At 45.9% G+C, this 22,006-nt stretch overlaps 1 protein-coding gene and 1 long non-coding RNA gene across 2 annotated transcripts in view; one reads left to right on the top strand and one right to left on the bottom strand.

Annotated features, from left to right (window-relative positions):
• LOC124300690 (glutamate receptor ionotropic, NMDA 2B) overlaps window positions 1–22,006 on the bottom strand; it is a 1,918,249-nt gene that overhangs the window by 970,502 nt on the left and 925,741 nt on the right. The gene's annotated exons all lie outside the window — the stretch shown is intronic.
• LOC124300703 (uncharacterized) lies at window positions 820–21,629 on the top strand. The gene is made up of 3 exons (XR_006907288.1): window positions 820–832; window positions 16,433–16,435; window positions 21,471–21,629. It is a non-coding gene; the product is annotated as an uncharacterized LOC124300703 (long non-coding RNA).

Genomic DNA, 22,006 nt, shown 5'->3' with positions numbered 1-22,006 from the left:
TGAAACCACTCCCGATGGATGCCTATCTAGTTGTCGAACAGGGTCGTGCGTGATGCACAAACAGCACCTCCAACTATTTGAGACTTATCGGCCAGGAGCCGAACCACGAACGAATGCTTCTACCGCTCGGATGCATCGTCAGGCGGCGTACAGGGCTGTGCGTCAAAAACACAACAAAGCCTCCCGTCGACGATACTTATCAGCCTGGAGCTGAACCGACCCTAACATCTACTAAGTCGTTGACTATCCAATAGAAGACGGTTTTCTCTTCACGAACCGTCTTATCGAAGGACTGCGGCGTGGAATAGGCTAATGATATGCTGACCACGTGGATCTGGTGGATCTAGTGTGGGGATCCGGGTTGAGGGCCACCACCACCAGATCGTTCCGGCATGAGGGCTTCGATGAGCGAGGGCCGGGATGCAGCGCCGACGAAATAGCTACAACGGGGAGTACCAGTAAAGCAAGGAGTGAGTTACAGTCGGTCGCAAGTCCAAAGGACCGGTGACGTAACATTGCCGCACACCTCAATATCGCAACACATGAGCAGTACGACCTCCCCTCTCACCAACGATACCGCACAGCTGAAGGAAAACATCTCTAACCACCTTCCGACGTCCCGATACCTCGATACCTGTCGTCGAGGGAAAAGAAAAACAAGCGGCGAGGGATTATCGCCGCCTACCCGTGGACCAGGCCACGCGACCTGCTGGTCCAATTAAAATACCGCAAATTTTAGGAAGAATCACATGACAGCAGCTCGACGAAAATCAGGATCATCGCTCATCTCGTCACTCTACGTTCAGTTTTCGCAGTAAACAGACGTGTTCTCGTTAGAAAGTTTCTCGTATCATTATCGCATCTATATCGTATTCTATACCAGTTTCTATCTTCTTTCACGTGAGGGAGGTTCCTTTTCTATTTTGTGAAGCCACGAGATTACTTGCAATATATCGTACCTTTACCTTTATCTCTTTCTCTCTTTACCTTGCAGTTGGTCTGCTTGAGCCAATTGGGCTCGTGTCTTTTCTCTTTATCTGCAGTTGGTCTGCTTGAGCCACCTGGGCTCGTACCTTATTCTCTCTTATCTCTTATCTTGTCCCTTTCTCTGTTTTATTGCAAGTAACTTCGCGACTGGTTGACTATTACTTACGCATTGTAGTGACTATCGCTTTATCTTATTATCTTTCTCTTCTGGGATATTTGGATGTCTAATATCGCTGTCTAGCAGCGCGTTCCGTTAAAGGATCAATTTTTATCTTAGCTACTGAGCATTGCTATTTTGTTATATTTTCTCTGATTAGTTTCTATCTGTCTCTTTACCTATTATCGTTGATTATCGTATCTTAGTGAGAGTACCGCGGGAGCGATCTTATATCGCTGCGCGGTCCCGCTCGTCGTTCATTTGACATTGGAGTATTGTGCCGTATCGCATAACATCTTTTTCATTATTTTCTTCGCTAATATCGCTGATCGTAGTTGTCCGTAGTCTATTTGGTTTGCCGTACGTTGCATATTAATTATCTTGAATATTGTCTGTCTTATCTTGAATTGCCTTTTATCGTACCGAATATTATCTCTCTTTCTCTCGCACTTACCGCAAACTATAGACTACGTATTATCTGTTATTCTCTATACTTTATGATAATTTTCTATTTGACCTGTCACTTGAATTTACCTTGTAATTCATAATTCCCTGTCTGCCTATTTCTGATCATTCTGGTAATGTGACAACCATTACAATTGTTGTATTTCGCATGTGTTTATAATCGCTTCTCATATTTTATGATTTATTTGCTTACCGCTTAATTTAAGTACAGTATATCTTTTCTGTTCTGCCTATCTATCTTAAAACCATGTTAATCATTACCTTTAGTATCGCGAGCTTACGCATATTTCCCGCTTATTCGGAAAACGTTCCGTTATTTGTTAACTCTCTCGCTTAACCTTTCTCTGGCTGTAAATATTGTTAATTATCGCATTTATCGTACTTGTATCGCAATCTCTTCAGCTACTTGCTTGTCAGTAAACTTATCGCTTCTTGTTTAATATATTTGATATTATTCCTGTTTCACCTGTTTCTTATTTTATCTATTGGATTCGACTCCGCCCCTCTACCATTATCTTGTCTCTCTGGGCGAACTGTGCAAAACCGTCGTAGAACCTGACCTTACCTTTATCTATTACCTTTACCTTTACCTTTGTCTTTTTCTCTAATTATCTATTTTTGACGCATGTGCGTCTGGCGCCCGACAATCGTATCTTTCTCCCTTAGTATCTCTCTCTATCTAATTAGTTAGGTTAGTGACTGCGCCGTAGGGTAACCAATTATCGTTGTATCGTTTTTACCCTCAAAATCAAAATTGGTTACAAAATGGCGCCCAACGTGGGGCCACGCCAATAAAGAGGGATTATCTTATTCAAAGGTGGAAGCAAATTTTATCGTATATTGTCAAAGCACCAGAGAAAAGTAAGAGACCGAACACGAACCCCAGAAACCCCAAAAATTGACAAAATTGCAAGGAACTCAGACAATTGAGCAACATATTTAACTTAATTGATTACCGCGACCAAGATTGGATATAAACCAAAGTTTGAATATTAGAATTCCATATTGCAACCGAATACAGCCTAGATATCGCTAAATTAAAATATCGAAAATTGAAAACTATTTAAATATCGCACGGCTTAACCGCCATCAATAAAGCAAATTCAAAAATTATCTAAATATCGCACGGCTTAACCGCCATCAATAACGCAAATCCGAAAATTATCTAAATATCGCACGGCTTAACCGCCATCCATAACGCAAGGTCGAAAAATATTTAAATATCGCACAACATAACTGCCATAACTATCGCGAACATAAAAACACTTGGATACCGCAGAGATTAACCGACGGACCTCTCGAATAATATCAATAGAAAAACTCAGGGATAATACGATACGACCTAAACATCCTGACCTTATAAACTGCTCAGTCTAGTGTATGGCAAGGGTGATCCCTTGTTGTAATCAAACTTGTTATCGATTCGCTAGATCGCGGTGTTTTGGTTTCTTCAGCGAGGTCACCATATTAACCTTCTTGCATAACAAAATTTATTGTGAAACCTTTGGCTTGGGTAGGATAATATAATCTTCCGTTGTAGTAGTAGTAGTAGTAGTAATCTTTATTGTTCCCCTTGGGGTTACAAGGACTTCCCTTTTCCTCTTCCTTTACAATATTTTTTTTTCTTTTTACATGTTTTCTTAACCTATTCTTACCCTAATTCTTACTTCCTACCTTATCCTTACTTAATTTACTTAATTTCTAATTGCCTGTGTCCTGTGCCATTGCCTTGCCATTCCCTTACTTTCCCTCTTATCCTTTTCTTACTTTTTATCCTTATCTTTACTTAACCTTATCCTATTTTACCTTATTCTATTCCCTAATTCGTCCTTATCCTAATCGACTTCCATTTCCCATTCATCTCTCACTCTTTCATTCTCTTGTACATCCCTGATCCTTTCCAATTCTCTCATCCAGACTTCTCCCACCCCCTCCTCACCTAACATCTCCCTCACCACCTCCTGCCAGCTTTCCTCCCTTCTATCCCAGCCTACGCACCTTTCCCATACGTGCTCCCATGTTTCCTCCTCCCCCCCGCACACCCTACACCTTCTCTTTTCCTCTTCTTCCCAGTACCTTGCCTCCTTCATCTCGCTTCCTAACCTAAATCTTGCCACCCTTATCCACCTGCTTTCTCCCCATCCCTTTCCCAGATATCCTGGTATCCCTTCTCCTTTCACTAGCCTGTACCATCTGTTGTACCTCGATTCCCTTATTTTCTCCCACCTCTCTTTTCTCTGTTCTTCCCTCTCTCTCTCCTCTATTTCCCTAAACTCCATCTCGCCCCTCTCCCTTCTCGCGACTACCTCTCTACTCTCTACTCCCCTTTCCGCAAAGAAACTTTCCCTTTCTCTTTCCCACCTCGATCCCTGCCTCCCAGCTTCTGCCTTGTCCCTTATCTCTTCCCAGCATCTCCTAGCTAACTCGCTACCCTCCCCTCGCTCCAGCTTCCTTTCAAAATTCCATGCCCTTCTCCCTGCCCTAATCCTTAGTTTCTCCCTCTGTAGTTCCTCCCTTACTAGATATCCCGGTGTTCTCCCATCCACTCCTAATGTCCATCTCAAAAATCTATCCTGTACCGCCTCGACCGCCCTCCACTCCCTCCGCCCCCATATCTCCGATGCATACTCTATTACCGTCCATACTAGCCTGTCAAATAACCAAATCCTTTTTTCCCAATCCCTCCCAAACCTTCTTTTTCCTATTCCCCATACCTGCCTCATTACTACCCCTGCCTTCCGTACTCTCTCTTTCACCTGTGCTTCCTGTCCCCCATTGCACTTTACTCTATACCCTAAATAGCTGAACTCTTTCACCTCCTCTATCCTTTTCCCTTTCCATCTCCAATCTATGTTTTTCCTTCTACCGCCTCCTTTCCTAAATCTCATAATCTTTGATTTCCCTACATTTACCGTCAGCCTTTTCCTATCCATATACCTTTCTAACTTCCTAATCATTACCTCCATTTCCTCTTCACTTTCCGCTAGTAACACTATATCATCTGCATAGGCTAAAGTGCATACCCTGCCGCCGGCTGACTCCACCCCCCCAACCCTTCTCCCTCTCCCCATTTCCTCTTCTAAGTCCGCCAGCAGCAGGTTGAACACAAGCGGACTGAGCGGACATCCCTGCCTTACCCCCCTCGCTGTCCAAAACGCCTCTCCTAGCTTTCCCCCGCTCCTTACTCGACTCTTTGTTTCCTTGTAAATTTCCTCTATCCTTACCCTTAGCCCTTCCCTCACCCCTCTCCTTTCCATAGTCTCCCACAGCACCTTCCTGTTCACTGAATCAAAAGCAGCTTTCAGGTCCACAAAAAACGCCACCATCTTTCCCTTATCCTTTCCCACCTGCCTATTGATTAAATAATTCAGTACGTATATATTGTCAATGGTGCCCATGCCTTTTCTGAAACCCGTTTGGTTTTGTGGTATCAAGCCCTTTTCTTCTACCTCTCTTTCTAACCTATCCGCTAATGCCATCGCATACACCTTGTATAGAGTTGGCATCAAAGTCACCCCCCTATACTCTTCTACCCTTTTCCCCTCCCCCTTCTTAACTATCGGCGCTATCAATCCCTCCCTCCAATCCTCTGGCCAGCCCTCCCCCACCCAAACTCTGTTACATGTTTTCCATATCCACTGCTCCATTTCTTCCCCCCCATACCTCCATACCTCGCTAACTATTCCATCCCCCCCTGGTGCCTTTCCATCCCTCAGCTTTCCTATCACCTTTCTAATCTCTTCCCTCTGCAGCTCCCCTTCCCCGTCCCCCTTCCTATTTACCGACTCCCCGCCTTCTGTTACCTTGCTTTCTACCCCGCCTAATAATCCCATGAAATACTCCCTCCACTCCTGATCTCCTATTTCTTCATTCACCCTCTTCCACTTCTTTCTTTCCCTATTAACTATCTCCCATACCTTGCTTTCTGTCTTTGCTTCCGCTGCTTCTTTTATGAATCCCTCATTTTCTTTCTTTTTTCTCTCCTCGCATAGCCTATTATATTCCCTTCTTCCCTTTCTATACGCGTCCCCTTCTCCCTCCCCCTTTCTCCATTTCCTTAGACTCTGCCTAACTTCCGCTTTTTTTCGCCTACATTCCTCATCCCACCATCCCTTTTTCGCTTCCCTCCCCCTCCCTCCAACATCTAAGGCTCGTCTAAACTCCCTTATTCTTTTCTCTATCTCTTTCCCTACATCCACTTCTCCTATCCCCTCCCATTTGACTTCTGTTTTAAACCTCATCCTACCCTCCTCCGTCCAGTCTCCTCTACTAGTTTCCCCTACTCTTTTTCCCTTCCTTGTCCTAGCCACTGCCCCCCTCAACCACACTATTACCGGGTGATGATCCGAGTCAACCCTATCCCCAATCTCTATCCTTTTGACCCTATCCCTCACCTCGATGTCTCCTATAGCGTAGTCTATCACTGTCACCCCTGCCCCTCCTACATACGTAAATTCCCCCTCCTCATCCCCCTCTATGTTCCCGTTCATTATTGCCCATCCTGTCTCCTCTAAAAATTGCACCAGCTGCCTACCTTCCGAGTTTATTTTCCTGTCCTTTGATTTCCTACTCCTACTCTCCTCCTCTCCTTCTCCCCAGCATCCTCCCCCCTCCTGCCCTGTCCTGGCATTAAAATCACCCCCCACTAACACTTTTACCCCTCCCTCTATCTCTTCTGCCCGCTCCTTCAATTCCCCTATCTTCTCTTTTAGGTCCCCATTTATGTATATTCCTACTACTACCCATTTTTCCCCCCCTACACTTATTTTCCTTGCTATCATGCCCTCTTTTACCTCTTCCCTCCCTCCCTCCCCACTTACTATCTCCCTTCTTACCCCTGACAGCATTCCGCCTATTGCTCTTCCCTTCCTATTTTTTCGCACCGCATACTGCACTTCCCATTTATACCCTACTGGCAACTTATTTCTAATCCTTTCCCACCCCTTCTTTTCTATCCATGTCTCCATTAGAAATATTACATCCCACTCCCCTAGCCCCCTCCAGAAATCTTCATCCTTTCTCGCGAGCCCCGCCACATTCCAAAAAGCTACTTTCCACCCCTCCCTTACTGTCTCGCCTACTCCCCTCTCTCTCCTCCTTATCTCCCTCCCCACCTGCCTCTGTCCCCCCCCACTACCCATTCCCCCGACCGCCTTTCACTACGTACCCTTCCCTGTGCTTCTGTACTTCCCTCTTGTCTTTCCTCGCTTGCTGACCTTTCCCTATCGCTTTCCCCTACTTTTCCCCTCCCCTCCCTTTGCCCCCCTTCCCTCGCTCTCCCTGTACCATCTCTAAGCACCTCTCCTATCTCATCCCACTTCCACATTTTCCCTTCTATCCAGATCCTTGCATACCCTATTCTTACTCTGTTTCCCCTTCTCTCCTCACTAGCTGCTATCTCCCTCAACTTCCATTTCATTCTTCTCTCTGCCCAGGTGAGATCCTCGTCTATTCTCTCCTCCCTCCCTTTGAGTAGGCTTTTTCTTCCCATTACCTGCTTCTTTTGCTCCCTATTTCCTAGTCTTGCTATCTATATCCCCTTTTCTCCCCCCTTTTTCGCGCCTACCTCCCACATATCCTTTACCTCGACCTCTACCCCTATCAGCTGCAAAATCTTTTTCAACTCTTCCTTTTCTCTTCCCTTCTCAAGTCTCGCTCCTCTCACTACTATATTTCCCCTTCTTTCTTCCCTTTCTTTCCTCTCTATGGCCCACTCCATCTCTTTTAATCTATCTATTGCTACCTGCGCCACTTCCGCATTCCCCTGTACCTGCCTTTCTCCCCCTCCTTCTGCACTCTTCTTTTCTAATTCTAACAGCCTCTCCTTTACCCTTTCCATCTCCCCCCCTCTCCGCTCTTCTACCTCTTCTAGTCTTTTACCTAGATCCCTTATCATTTCCTTCATCTCCCCCCTCTCTACTTCCCACTGCTCTTCCCTTCTAGTCATTTCGCCTTTAATCTTTTCCATTTCTTCCCTGATCCCCCTTCCCTGCCCTTTGACCTCCTCTAGACCTATCTTTAGCTCTTCCCTAATCAACCTTAGCATATCTTGTATACCCCCTCCCTCTGCCTTCCCTTCCTCCCCTGCCTTACCCTCCGGCGACCGGTGCACTTTCCTGCTTTTCCCAAATACTCTTTCTCTTTCCTGCAACCCGTCTACCTCCTCCTCCCCTTTTTCCCCTTCCTCCTCCCGCTTTCTCTTCCATAAGTCTAGCACCGTCGCCGATCCCAGGCTATGCCTCCTATCCCTCCCTAACGCTGCTACTGCCCCCGGCCTACCTTTCTTTTTCTCCTCCTCTTCGCTGTTCGCCCCTTCTTTTTGGCCACCCGCGTTACTCATACTCTTTCTCTCCTTCACCGCTCCCTACCTTATCTATCCGCCGCCTACCTGTCTACTCTATCCCCCTTCTTACTCCCTAGGTGTCACTGCCTCTTCCTATCTTATCCGAATCGTTGCCGTCCGCCAGCTCTTTCTGCCTAACCTCAAAACTCTCCCCCTTCTTTCTTTTTCACCCGCCCTTCCCTTCTATCCCTGCCTCCCTATTCCCTTCACCCGACCTCCCGTCTATGTCTTTCCCGCTCCTTCTCTGCCCTATTTCCTTTTCTCCTCACCTTTGCTATCCTGCTAAATTCTCGCCTTTTCTCTCGCACTCTTTCGCACACCTGTCACTCACATTCAAACGGAAACGGAAGTCCTAATCTTCCGTTGTTTATATCGCAGTTTCCGGCTTTACAGGGTCACGCTAGTTAACCGATTCAATAATCTGTCAATACCGCAATTTCTTTCTCTTCGGGTCACCTATCGCTAGTCAATACTTCTTATGTCAATACACACGTCCGCTAAGGCGTGGGTAGACTCCTTGACCGACGCCGAGTTAAACACCGAGTTAGAAGGACGCTCGTTGTCAATAGCAGGTATATTACCGGTCCGTCGTCAGCGGTTGACGAATTACTGTAAACAACACGGCCTAAGCATGGACGACCCCCCTGCTCTGGACGATGTTTATATGGCTACACCGACAGACGACAGCGACAGTGTGACGTTACGTACGCAGACGCAACCGATCAACCCCGCGTCTTATACCGACGAGGAAAATCGTGACGTGACGCGACCGTCGAACCGTAACCCCGATACGTCAGCAACTGGCGCGATTCGGAAGCAGCCACCGGAACCACAACCTAGCCGAATTAGCCCGCGAAATATACCGCCAGAATTCCTTCCCGGCAATGACGCACCGGCTAAGCCGGCGCCCGTTTAGCAGCCGCCTTTGAGATCACGGGAGTATCACCCGGCGAATCCGCAACCATTTGACTACCGCACAGGGAATTCTCCACCTTATGAATATCGCGACGCACCGCCGCTGCGGAGACCTGCCTTCCGCAACCAGGGTTTCGAGGACAGCCAATATAACTTCCCGCGACCGAGCATGAACAGCAACTTCGCATCACCGTCTAGACCGACAGCGTTAGCAGCGTATGAAGTTATGAGGAAATGGAATCTCAAGTTTTCGGGAACGCGTAACGAGGACGCCGAAGCATTTCTCGCACGTATAGACGAGGGCCGATCGCTCATTAACATTCGCGACGAGGATATTTTAAATAGCATCCCCTTCTTCTTGTCAGGTGTCGCAATTTATTGGTTTCGCAACAAACGCGAAGCGTGGCATTCTTTTGCAGAATTTAAAGCCGCGTGGCGCCGTAGATTTGTCAATCCGGAATTGCAGTTCGCATTGAGGGAGGAAATTCGTAGACGAACCCAGGGCGAATTCGAGTCAGTCGCCGATTATTTAACATATATGAGAGCGTATTTCGACAGATTGAGGCCCGCGTGGTCGGAAGAGGAACAGCTAGATTACGCATACCGCAACTTATTACCGCGATTACAGGTTGCAATTCGACGAGACGAATTACAGGACCTTGATCAATTAGAAGACATTGCGAGTCGGATAGAAATCAGCTTCCGCGTAGCAAATAATTATCAAGCACCGCCAACCCCGGAACGATCGGTACTACCCGAATTAGCTTACTGCGGGCAAAGAAATCCAAGGCCTTCTCGCAATAATTTCGCAGCAATTAACTTTTTCGAGGAAGGCCCAGAACCCGAGACGGAAATGGCCAACGCGACCCAATTCGCTCAATCAACACCTAATCGTGGGACACAGGGTAACCGACCCAACGGTCGAAGTGCACAACCGCGAGCTAAGACCCCCTGATTCAATAGTCGAAACGATACCAGTGCGCCAACCACTCCTACCGCTACCACGGCTCAGACGGATACCGCGGGCATCGCGAATAACTCTCCTGAGTTCGCCGGCAACCCCTTTCTGCCGAGCCCGAAAGGTACGCTGATCTGCTACAGGTGTAGAAAACCCGGTCACCGATATGCGAATTGTCCCGAACCCGCGACCGGTCTATACTGTTTCCGATGTGGCAAAGTCGGATATACTAAGGTGACGTGCCCGAATCGGTGTGCGGGAAACCAGTGATGGAGCCGCACGAACGGGGAACCGCGGAAACCCCTCCGTCACCCGAATCGTTAGATTTTTGTAATCCGATCCAAGCGCCCGCTAGAATTCCGCTATTGTTTCTCAACTTCGAAATTTTATCGCAACCAGTCGCAGCATTATTTGATTGTGGCTCTTCTCGCACCCTTCTTGGCCCAGAGGCTATATCGCTAGTTACCGCTTTAAATCTTCCAATTTTACCGTCTCGCTTAGGTCCGGTCAAAATGGCCGCCGGACAGGAGGCACAGATTACCGGTGAGGTGGGCTTACCGGTCATGCTACGAGGGGTTTACCATAATATTCCCGCTCGTCTAGTGCCCAGTCTTAGCTTCTCTTGTATCATTGGGTTAGACTTCATTCGGATATTCGGGATCGTAGTGAATTTTGCCGCATTGACCTGGCGTTTCCAGGATGACCCTAAGCGTATTTACACATTCGATAATGATCCACGCGTAGCTGCCAATCCTTGTTGCAATGGTTTAGTCACCTTATCGGAACAGCAAACTCTCAAATTAGCAGCCTTTATGAAGTCCGAGATACCGCCTATGCCTGAACACATTGGAGTAACCAAGCTCACTTCCCATCGAATTGACGTAGGGAACGCTCTCGCGATCCGCCAGAGATCTTACCGCGTATCGCCTAAAATACAGGAGGCTATAGACGAAGAGGTAGGCAAAATGCTAGCAGCCGGTATCATCGAACCATCTCATAGCGCATGGGCTAGCCCCATAGTAATGGTAAAGAAGCCAAATGGTTCTTATCGCTTCTGCATAGATTTCCGCAAAGTCAATCAGGTATCTAAGAAAGACGCGTACCCTCTGCCTAGAATGGACAGTATCCTGGATAAGCTTCGTTCAGCTCGCTATATCTCGACCATCGACCTTAGCCAGGCGTATTATCAAATTCCGCTTACCGAAGACAGTCGTGAAATTACCGCATTCATAGTCCCCGGGAAAGGACTATTTCATTTCACTAGGATGCCTTTTGGCCTAACCGGAGCGCCGGCCACGTTTCAGAGGCTATTAGATAGATTAATAGGACCGGATATGGATCCACATGCGTTTGCGTACCTGGATGATATAATAATAGCTACTAAAACTTTTGACGAGCACCTTCACTGGCTCAAACATGTCTTACACGTCATTTATTCCGCAGGATTAACCGTCAACCCTGAAAAGAGTAAGTTTTGTCGCTCGGAGGTCAAGTACCTCGGTTTTCTCGTAAATGAACACGGCTTGCAAATAGACCCGGGTAAAGTCTCGCCTGTAGTTAACTATCCAGTACCGACTAACGTCAAATTAGTCCGACGCGTTCTAGGAATGGCATCTTGGTATCGTCGCTTTATTCCCAAGTTCGCTTCAATTACCGAACCGTTAACTAGGCTTTTAAAGAAATCTCAGGACTGGATTTGGGATCAGGAACAAAATACCGCATTCGATGAAATTCGAACCCATTTAACTACCGCACCAACATTAGCCTACCCGAATTTTGAAGTACCTTTTGTCTTACACACGGATGCTAGTAATGTCGGGGTCGGGGCAGTATTAACCCAGACTCAAGATGGCGCGGAGCGTGTTATCGCGTATGCCAGTCGAACCCTATCGGACGCCGAAAGAAAATATTCAGTGACCGAACTGGAATGTCTCGCCGTGTTATGGGCCATACAGAAATATCGCGCTTATATTGAGGGCTACCATTTTACCGTCATTACCGATCATAGTAGTCTAAGGTGGCTCCATAATCTCAAAAACCCCACGGGAAGATTGGCTCGTTGGGCTCTCGAGCTACTTAGTTATGATTTCGAAATCATCCACCGTAAAGGTGCGCTAAACGTAGTTCCTGACGCACTATCCCGCATCCCCGAAGTAGCCGCCGTTATAATACCGTCGGATGACCCCTGGTACGATCGTCGTAGAGCCGAAGTAATATCGCAACCTAAGAAATTTCCGCGTTGGAAAATAGATGGGGACAAGTTATATTTTTATCGCGAAGATCCAATAATCGGTACTCTAGTTCAGGATCTAGATGCTTGGAAACTAGTCCTACCCGCAAATCTTCATTCTCGCGCCTTGCAAGAAGCACATAGTGACCCCCAGGCCGGTCACCTAGGTGTCGACAAGTCTTACCGCAGATTAGCTCTCGCATACTATTGGCCCAAAATGTATCACGACGTGGTCCAACACATCAAGCGTTGTGACGCCTGTCAGCGAAGCAAGGTGGACCAACGGGCCCCAGCAGGTTTAATGGGACGTAGGGTCATCGAACAACCGTGGACAGTAGTCGCCGCCGACATAATGGGTCCATTCCCTCCCAGTCGCTCGGGCTACGCCTATCTCCTTGTCTTCCAGGACCTGTTTACGAAGTGGGTCGAGATTGGCCCTTTGCGCAAGGCTACCGGTCGTAATATTAGTGACGCCTTCACCGATTTAATCGCATCACGCTGGGGCACCCCCCAAGTACTACTGAATGACAATGGCACCGAATTCGTAAACAAATCCATAAAAGAACTTGCCGATACCTACCACGTAACCCACACGACGACGCCACCATATCACCCTCAAGCCAATCCCGTAGAACGAGTCAACCGCGTGTTAAAAACCATGATTATCGCTTTCCTCGAGCAAGAACACCGTGAGTGGGACCTACACCTCCCCGACTTTCGTTTCGCTTACAATACCGCATATCATACTTCCGCCCAAACGAGTCCAGCGTTCTTAAATCTCGGTCGGACACCAGTTCCAATAAATTCCCTTCGGCGAATAGCCAGCGGCGACGTACAAGTGGAAAGACAGAGTCCCGAGCTCTGGAAGGAGCGTATGGAACGCCTCCAACTGTTACGGGAATGGGTCGCCGAAAACCTGGCTAACGCGTTTGAACGACAAGCCAGTTATTACAATCGCCGTCATCGGACCCAGCCGTACTCCGTGGGAGAACTAGTATTAAAACGCCAACATACTCTTTCTTCGGCTGCTCAAAATTACAGCGCCAAACTGGCTAAGAAATTCCATGGACCATATCGCATTGCCAGAACCATCTCCCCTGTAGTCGTTGAACTCAGCGACGTAGTTAGCAACAAGGTGATTGGGAAAACCCATATTGGGCATTTAAAGGCATATCGTAACAATTAGACTTGACTTTCGCAGATACCGCAAATACTTCTCGCACCAATTTTTTATACCGCAACAACCCATATCGCAACCGACTCGAGCATGAGCGACTCCAGCGGGACGGAGGGGGAGTTCGAGGAGCCGCAGTTCCCCGAGGCGGAGGCCGAACCCAGGGGCTGGGCCAGGCTGGCTCGCCACCAGCCGCTGCTGCAGCAGCTGAGGCGTCAGCATCCGGCCTTTTGGCTGGATCTGACGACCGCCGCCCTGGAGGTCCAGGAGGACCGGGCGGAAAGTTACCGGGCCCTGCGACAGGCCGCCATTATCCACCCGCACCCGGACGACAGCACCCGGGGTACCCAGGCCGGTAACGGCCTCGGGCGGAACGAGGTCGGGACTCAGGCGGAGCATCCGACCATCTGCGAGACGCGGTCAACAGGGACCCAGACCCACGAGACCAGGGTCCCCGTTGACAGCCAGCCGCCGACAACGGGGGTAAAACGGGCCTCCACCCCACCCGAGCGCCACCATTCCCGGGAGAGAGCCGCACCCCGGGCGGCAAGCACCAACCCCCGGCCAACACCACCCGCGGTCTCACCGGTGAGGCCGAGGTACCCGCGACCGGTGGTCGGTGGCAGATCCCCGTACGGCTCGTGCTGGATCTGCCAGCAATACGGCCACCGGGTGTCGGCGTGTGCGGATAGAGTGCCCGAGGACCGAGCTTGCTACAAGTGCGGTATTTACGGATATTCACACCCGGAGTGCCCGGAGTGCCACCCGCCACCCGAAGTGCCCAGCAGGCAACAGGGCACCTCCCCACCGCCACCGGGGGAGCCAGACATATATTGGACCCGGCGCGGCGGCGGCCCCGTCCACCGCGATTTTCGTTTATTTTAAGGCCGTTTTTTTATCTTCCGCAAACTTTTTTTTCTTCTTTCGCTAATTTTTCGTTTCAATTTTTATTACCGCAATTTTTTTTCTCAATTTTTTATTACCGCAATTTTTTTTCAATTTTTTTATTACCGCAATTTTTTTTTCTCAATTTTTTTTATTACCGCAACTTTTTTTTGTTTTTTTATTACCGCAATTTTTTTTTGCAATTTTTTTATTACCGCAAAAAAATTTTTTTTGTATCGCAATTTTTCTTATTATCGCATTTTTTTTTTTTACCGCAAAATTGTTCTTTTTTTTTGCCGCTAGGCTTTTGTAAATAAACCATCTTATTACCGCTACACAATTATTTTCTCGTTGCTGTAGTAACAGTGAACCGTCTTATCACCTATACCCAATCACTCACGGTGCGCCCACGATCCACTCCTGAATTCTGTCATATTCACCGATACGGGGTCAATTAACCCCCACTCTCGCAAATCGATTACAAAATAACGTCCAACAATTAAAAGCCCACTCGACCTTAACATCATGACTTCTCCAAAATGGAAGGAAGTAAAGACTAAAGAAACCCGCTCTCGGTAAAATAAACGCCTAAATTCTACCGCGTCATCGTTGCGATGTCTAGTCATTTAAAGCAGTGACAACTTGGGGTCAAAACTCCTTTTATCGCAATTATCTTAACAATAACGCTTACAAATTTTTTTTTGGTCGCTTTACCCAGAATAACACCTTACATGAGGCCAATATTTCAATATCGCTCTATACCGCATAAATTGTCTGGACTCCTCTGCAACAACACCCTTCAAACAAGCAATCAAATCAACCAACTTTCTACCTTCTCGCAAAAATTTAGCTCATCCTTTCGCTTCCTTCACTCACAACCGATCAGGTCAACAGTAGAACTTGGAAAACTATGTTTCGCCAAGAGTCAGCAAGCCGTACTCCAAAGTCTCTCAACTAAGTCAAGTATCGCATGGATTTTCAATTTCCATCCTATCTATCGCAACTATCTCTAACATCTCTAACGATCATCTAGTCACATGCAAAAGTAAGTAGTCAACATAATGGTTTCCTAATGGCAAAGGACCTCCTCGGTCCTCCGTAAGGAGGGGGGAGTTGTGACGTGGTATTTCGTACCCCGTCACTTTGTTTAATTATCGCATTCCCCTAGGTGCAGATATCGCTAAAAATAACGAAAGCACGTCTGAGGCCAATACTCCAAAAATGAACGACTAATTATCTTTAAGTTGAATTCTCTTTACTAAGCTAATTGTATGCTATTTTCTAATTCTGTAATGCTCTTCGAGAACCATCCGCGAGACCTTCGCGTCAAGATACCAGGACACTGCCTGACAGGGGTCACGTACCAGCTCAACATCGACACCACCGACTACAGACGAACGAATACCGCTGAAACCACTCCCGATGGATGCCTATCTAGTTGTCGAACAGGGTCGTGCGTGATGCACAAACAGCACCTCCAACTATTTGAGACTTATCGGCCAGGAGCCGAACCACGAACGAATGCTTCTACCGCTCGGATGCATCGTCAGGCGGCGTACAGGGCTGTGCGTCAAAAACACAACAAAGCCTCCCGTCGACGATACTTATCAGCCTGGAGCTGAACCGACCCTAACATCTACTAAGTCGTTGACTATCCAATAGAAGACGGTTTTCTCTTCACGAACCGTCTTATCGAAGGACTGCGGCGTGGAATAGGCTAATGATATGCTGACCACGTGGATCTGGTGGATCTAGTGTGGGGATCCGGGTTGAGGGCCACCACCACCAGATCGTTCCGGCATGAGGGCTTCGATGAGCGAGGGCCGGGATGCAGCGCCGACGAAATAGCTACAACGGGGAGTACCAGTAAAGCAAGGAGTGAGTTACAGTCGGTCGCAAGTCCAAAGGACCGGTGACGTAACATTGCCGCACACCTCAATATCGCAACACATGAGCAGTACGACCTCCCCTCTCACCAACGATACCGCACAGCTGAAGGAAAACATCTCTAACCACCTTCCGACGTCCCGATACCTCGATACCTGTCGTCGAGGGAAAAGAAAAACAAGCGGCGAGGGATTATCGCCGCCTACCCGTGGACCAGGCCACGCGACCTGCTGGTCCAATTAAAATACCGCAAATTTTAGGAAGAATCACGTGACAGCAGCTCGACGAAAATCAGGATCATCGCTCATCTCGTCACTCTACGTTCAGCTTTCACTCTAAGAAAAAGCGCTGTCGCTATATCATACCGCTAGTACTAACTCTACCTTCAGTTTTCGTTAATAGCAGACGTGTTCTTGTTATCGCTACCGAAGTTCGTCGTACCGCTATCGTATCGCATTCTCTAGTACCTGTTATATTTTCTTTTACGTAAGTGAGGTTCCTTTTCTATTTTGTAAAGCCACGAAATTACTTGCAATATATATCGTATCTTTATCTCTCTCTTTCTCTTTATCTTGCAGTTGGTCTGCGTGAGCCACCTGGGCTCGTACCTTATTCTCTATTATCTCTTATCTTGTCCCTTTCTACCTCTTATTGCAAGTAACTTCGCGACTGGTTGACTATTACTTACGCATTGTTAGTGACTATTGCTTTATTTTATTATCTTTCTCTTCTAGAATATCTAAATGTCTAATATCGCTGTATAGCAGCGTGTTCTCTTAAATGATCAATTTTTTATCTTGGTTATTGAGCATTACTATTTCGCTATACTTTCTATGATTAATTCCTATCTGTTTCTTTACCTAGTACCTTTGATTAATTTATCTTAGTGAGTGTACCGCGTGAGCGATCTTACATCGCCGCGTGGTCCCGCTCGTCGTTCATTTGACATTGGAGTATTGTGCCGTATCGCATAACATCTTTTTCATTATTTTCTTCGCTAATATCGCTGATCGTAGTTGTTCGTAGTTTCTTCGGTTCGTCGTATGTTGCATATTAATTCGCTTGAATATTATTTGCCGAAATCTTAAATTATCTTTTACCGTACCGAACATTATCGCTTTGTCTTCTCGCACTCACCGCAGACTAAAGACTACGTATTATCTGTTAGTATCTATATTTTATAATAATTCTCTACTTGTATAGTCGAAGCTTCTTCATAGGCGAAGTTGCCTCGTAGTTTTGAATTGAACCTTTTTTTATTAGTGTGAAGGATAGAGGTTGAGGTTTTCTTGAATAAAAAACTCTCGCGTTTGAGCCATCGAATTATGAATGTTTATTGGCTCTTGTGGGAAAAGCCTTGCGGCATAAAAACCCACGAAGAATGAACGTGTATTTGTAAACGTATAAAAGCATGTGTCGATTGTGTATATGAATGGGTATATGCCGGTTACAGCCCGTTTGGCTCATGCCACCGCGATCTCGAGTGCGTTTCGTACTGCGATTTTTGTTTTATTCGATTCGATCGAATTTCGTATGATTAGCGTTTGCCTTACTCCGAGGAGCGAACGTATATGAGAGTATGATTGGTGTTGGTAGTACACCAAGAGCGCTCGGGCTCGTTGTATGATGAAAGGGTGCAAGACCCTTGGTATGTGTGTATGGGCACTCGGTCCCGTGTAGAATGAGAGACACTCGGGCCGCACTCATCTACCTTACTCCGTAGAGCGAACGTATACGAGCGTATATTTGGGCCTCTCGTCTTTTGGTCGTGGTACGAGAGAACGCACGGCGTCACTCATGATCGTCACTAGACGGACGACTTAACTGGACTGTTTTAAAAAATGCGTGATGCGCGCTCGCCTTCTCATCTACGCGAGATTTGGCATCCCTGCGGAGACGAATCGTTCGAGCGCGGCTCGCACGGAGATCGCAATGACACGGGCACAAAACGACGCTCAGGCACTGAACACTACTTGACCTGTTTCCTTGAATTTACCTTGTAATTAATAATTCCCTGCCTCTGTTATATCGCTGATAATTCTGGTAATGTGATAACTATTACAATTTTTGTATTTCGCATGTGTTTATAATCGCTTCTCACAGTTTATGGTTCACTTGATCAATGCTTAATTTAAGTACCGTATATCTTTTTCTGTTCTGCATATTCATTATAAAACCGTATTAATTATTATCTCGAATCATAGTATCGCGAGCCTACGCATATCTCGCGCTTATTCGGAAAACGTTCTGTTATTTGCTAAATCTCTCGCTTAACTTTTCTCTGGCTGTAAATTAATTATCGCATCTATCTTAATTGTATCTCAATCTCTTCAGTTATTTGCTTGTTAATAAAATTTACCGCTTCTTAACCAAAATATTCGATACTATTTCTGCTTCACCTGTTTCTTATTTTATCTATTGGATTCAACCCCCGCCCTCTACCATTATCTTGTCTATACTGAGCAAGCCGTGCAAAACCGTCATAGAACCTGACCTTACCTTTATCTATTACCTTTACCTTTACCTATATCTTTTTCTCTAATTATCTATTTTTTGACGCATGTGCGTCTGGCGCCCAACAATCATATCTTTCTCTTTTCTTATCTCTCTCTATATCTAATTATTCAGGCTAGTGACTGCGCCGTAGGGTAACCGAGCATATTATTTTATATCCCTCGATAGAATAAATTGGTGCGCCGTTACAATATATATTGTAACGCTAAATTCTGTTACCCTCAGAGGAGGACTTACCGTTGACACTTTAGCGCGATTCTCCACTTATTCAGAATATTAAACTATAACAAAATCAATAATGTTGGGCGCCAGACGCGTTAGCGTCGATTTTCAAACAATAATACGAATTAATAAAAATAACACAAAACCGTACGAAAAATAAATAGAGAACCCGTTGTATGGCTGGCTAGGCTCAGGTACTCACACGAATTGGTAGAGTAGCGGTATTCAAGGCAGCTCACAATAATTACAGAATCAAAGAAAATAATGAAATAAAGAATGAGCTCAAGTCAGGAAAAATGAACAGGTCAATCGATCATATATTGTCGGGAAGGTTACACGGTTGAGACAGGCAGATGAAATGGTATCGACGGCGGTAGTTAATAAAATAAGCAATCCTTGTTCACGAAGATCTCGGTAGAATAGAATTAAACGGTAGTTTCGAAACGAGAGACTGTAGTTAACAGAGAAAAATGAACGTAGGTCGGGAGAAGCGATATAATGCAAGAATTTACTTAAACTACACATCACTGGGCGACGTGATCTCACCCAAGTTGCAAATGACGCTACGAAAATTATTATTCTGTCAATTAATAACGAGAGAACTCTACTGCAATCGGTAGAAAACAAGGTAACGATAGCTCGGTAGAAAATACGACGAATTTACCATAGATTATAACCAGTACGAGAGATTGACATTCATTAACAATATATAAAATCGGTAGCGTAAACGATCGACTAAATAATTTTCGGTAGAATTATTCATAAACGATAGAATCAATAATTTATAATGATTACGGACCTGAGGAATTGAACAATGAATTTTTAAACATAACTTTTGAGAGAATACAAAATACAAAATTATGAGAGAGTGAGAAATTCGGAGAGTTCACAAAATAATGAAATACACTAAATATACCGCAGTGCAAAAGAATCAAGAATAATACGCAGAACTTTACTTAACCAGATACGGATAAAAGAATAACAGGCAAAAATAATATGAAATTGCCAATAGCAATAGAAAAAAGGTGCGGCAATATTCAGAGGCTGATTCTACGCTCGGTTGTACTCCAAGGAACTCGATACAATAGGCACAAAAATAAATAAAAATATAATAAGCAATAACAGAAATGAAATATAAGGCACACTACTATTACAAAAAAGTAGTAAATGAAACGTGAAGCCAATGAGGCTCAAAAGACGATATAGAATACAGAAGCAGGCTAATAGAAATTCACAAATAATCAGAAAAGTTATAAATACAAAAGAATTAATTAATTATTCGGCAGTTACGAGGTCGCTCAGACACAAAAATAATTAACTACTGAAATCATGCAGTCATACGGCGGCTTATTGCAACTCTAATCGGTGGACCATGATTCACGTAATGTCGATGAATACCATAAGAAAGAATAGAAATTATGAGCAGCTTCGTAACGATACAATATAGAGGCAGAAGCCTTACCTTGACAGACGATCTCAGGCACACAACACTGAGTCTAATTTAAATAAAACTTATATTAAACAAGGGAAAACAGGAAAGACGGAGAGGACTTGAATTTATAGGAAGAATCTAACGGTAGAGCAAAACGATAGTAAGGTAGAAACGGTAGCGGTAGAGGAAGAAGGATCGAGAGCTTATATCGGGAGGATTCAGAAATTCGTAGCTGTCACTCAGCAGGTCAAGCGTAGAATAGAAGGAGGTCGGAGTTCGGCTCGCCGATCTCGCGGTTGTCGTGAGGTGATTCTTCTTTCCTTTGATTGGTTGGTTAACCCCCACCGCAAATAGGCCATCCCCCTGTGGCGAATATTGGTTACGGCGTGGTCATGCGTTTGCGAAATGTGGCGTAATGTGCTGCTCGTGATTTCGTCATTGACACCAACTCGTACGATTTAATAGCTGCTTCAGTTTACTGTCCAGGTTGCCTATCATCGGGGACTCCTTTGACAGAGGCATACACAGGGTGCCTCTCGGTCAGAATTACCGAGTGGAGAGTGACGCCTCACTATTCACTTCCACCAGCTTTTGTACAGGCAGTAGCTGGCTGCCTATACCCGAGGTCGTGCAGTCAGACGGTTGGCTAAACCGTGAACCATGACCCACACAATTAGTCCTTGCCAACAGGAGGGCTACGTCGATCCTCGGAACGATGGCTTCATTAATCTGAACGTAGTGGTTTGGGGTCGGTCCGGCACCAGGCCGGTAAGTCGGAAACTGGCAGGTTACGGTCTGCCCTTCACGCCATCCTTACGGCATCCGATAGAGCGGGCGGCTGGTTCCTCCTTGAGGAGCGGTGCCCTCGGCCGTTGGGAGGATTTTTATCTCCCTGTTCACCGGCAGTCGAGGCGATACGGAAGGTTCGGGTGGATGCTACCCCAGGTGTATAGAAGTGCACCAAGGTAGCCAGTATAGTCTGATTAGACGGTCGGTAGGCGAAGTCGTCGAGAGCTGGAAACGGCAGATATCGGTCCCTCGGTGGTCGGTGGCGTTGTCGTTCAAGTACCTTATTAGCGTGCGCCGAAGCGCGAAATACAGGATTTACAAAAAAAGAATTAGTTAAAAGTAGTTATTGCCTATTTTGTATCGAGTTCGGTTGGAGTACCCTGCTGAGGACGCGTAAACTAGAAATAATAGCGGTTGTGTGCCCTTGTGACGGGTGACTCTGAAACGCCACGTTACAATATTGTTACAAAGCGAAAAATTAAGAGAGAAAAAGGATTTATTTTGTGACGAAGCTCTCCTGTTAAAGTCCCGAGACAGACTGTTTTCATAAGAATGTTGGTTGACGCAGCAACCTTATTCTTTTGAAAGACATAAGAGGTTTATAAACGTCTTTTATCTATGATGACTACTAGATCATTAAAAAGGGGACAAAACGGGTGATTTCACCCTTTGTAACATTACTCCCCCGGAGAAAAAGAGTCGTCCCGACTCGGAAGAGATAAAACAATTGTAAAAGTGATCTAGCAGTCAGGGATTAAAAGTGAGTTGGAGCTGTGGCTCTAAAAATTTAAATACTTCCTTTTTACTATCTGGCATTTGCTCACAGTCTCAAGGTAAACCACAGAAAACCTTGAGCAGATAGTAGAGCGTTGAATTGAATTTCGAAATTTATGTGCTTTGTTTTATAAAGGTAAGTGTTATCTAGAATTATGTATCTTCATGAATTTGAAGACATCAGCAACGGTCCAGATCGATGTCGAAAAGAAATCTAATCCTCTTCATGAAGAATTGACTGATCGAAACAGGTTCGGGTAAAAACATCGAGGCG

This window comes from Neodiprion virginianus, chromosome 3 (genome assembly GCF_021901495.1).
Source record: "Neodiprion virginianus isolate iyNeoVirg1 chromosome 3, iyNeoVirg1.1, whole genome shotgun sequence".
Lineage (NCBI taxonomy): Eukaryota > Metazoa > Arthropoda > Insecta > Hymenoptera > Diprionidae > Neodiprion > Neodiprion virginianus.
Note: the sequence above shows the minus strand (reverse complement) of the source record. Positions and strands in the feature narration are given on the sequence as shown.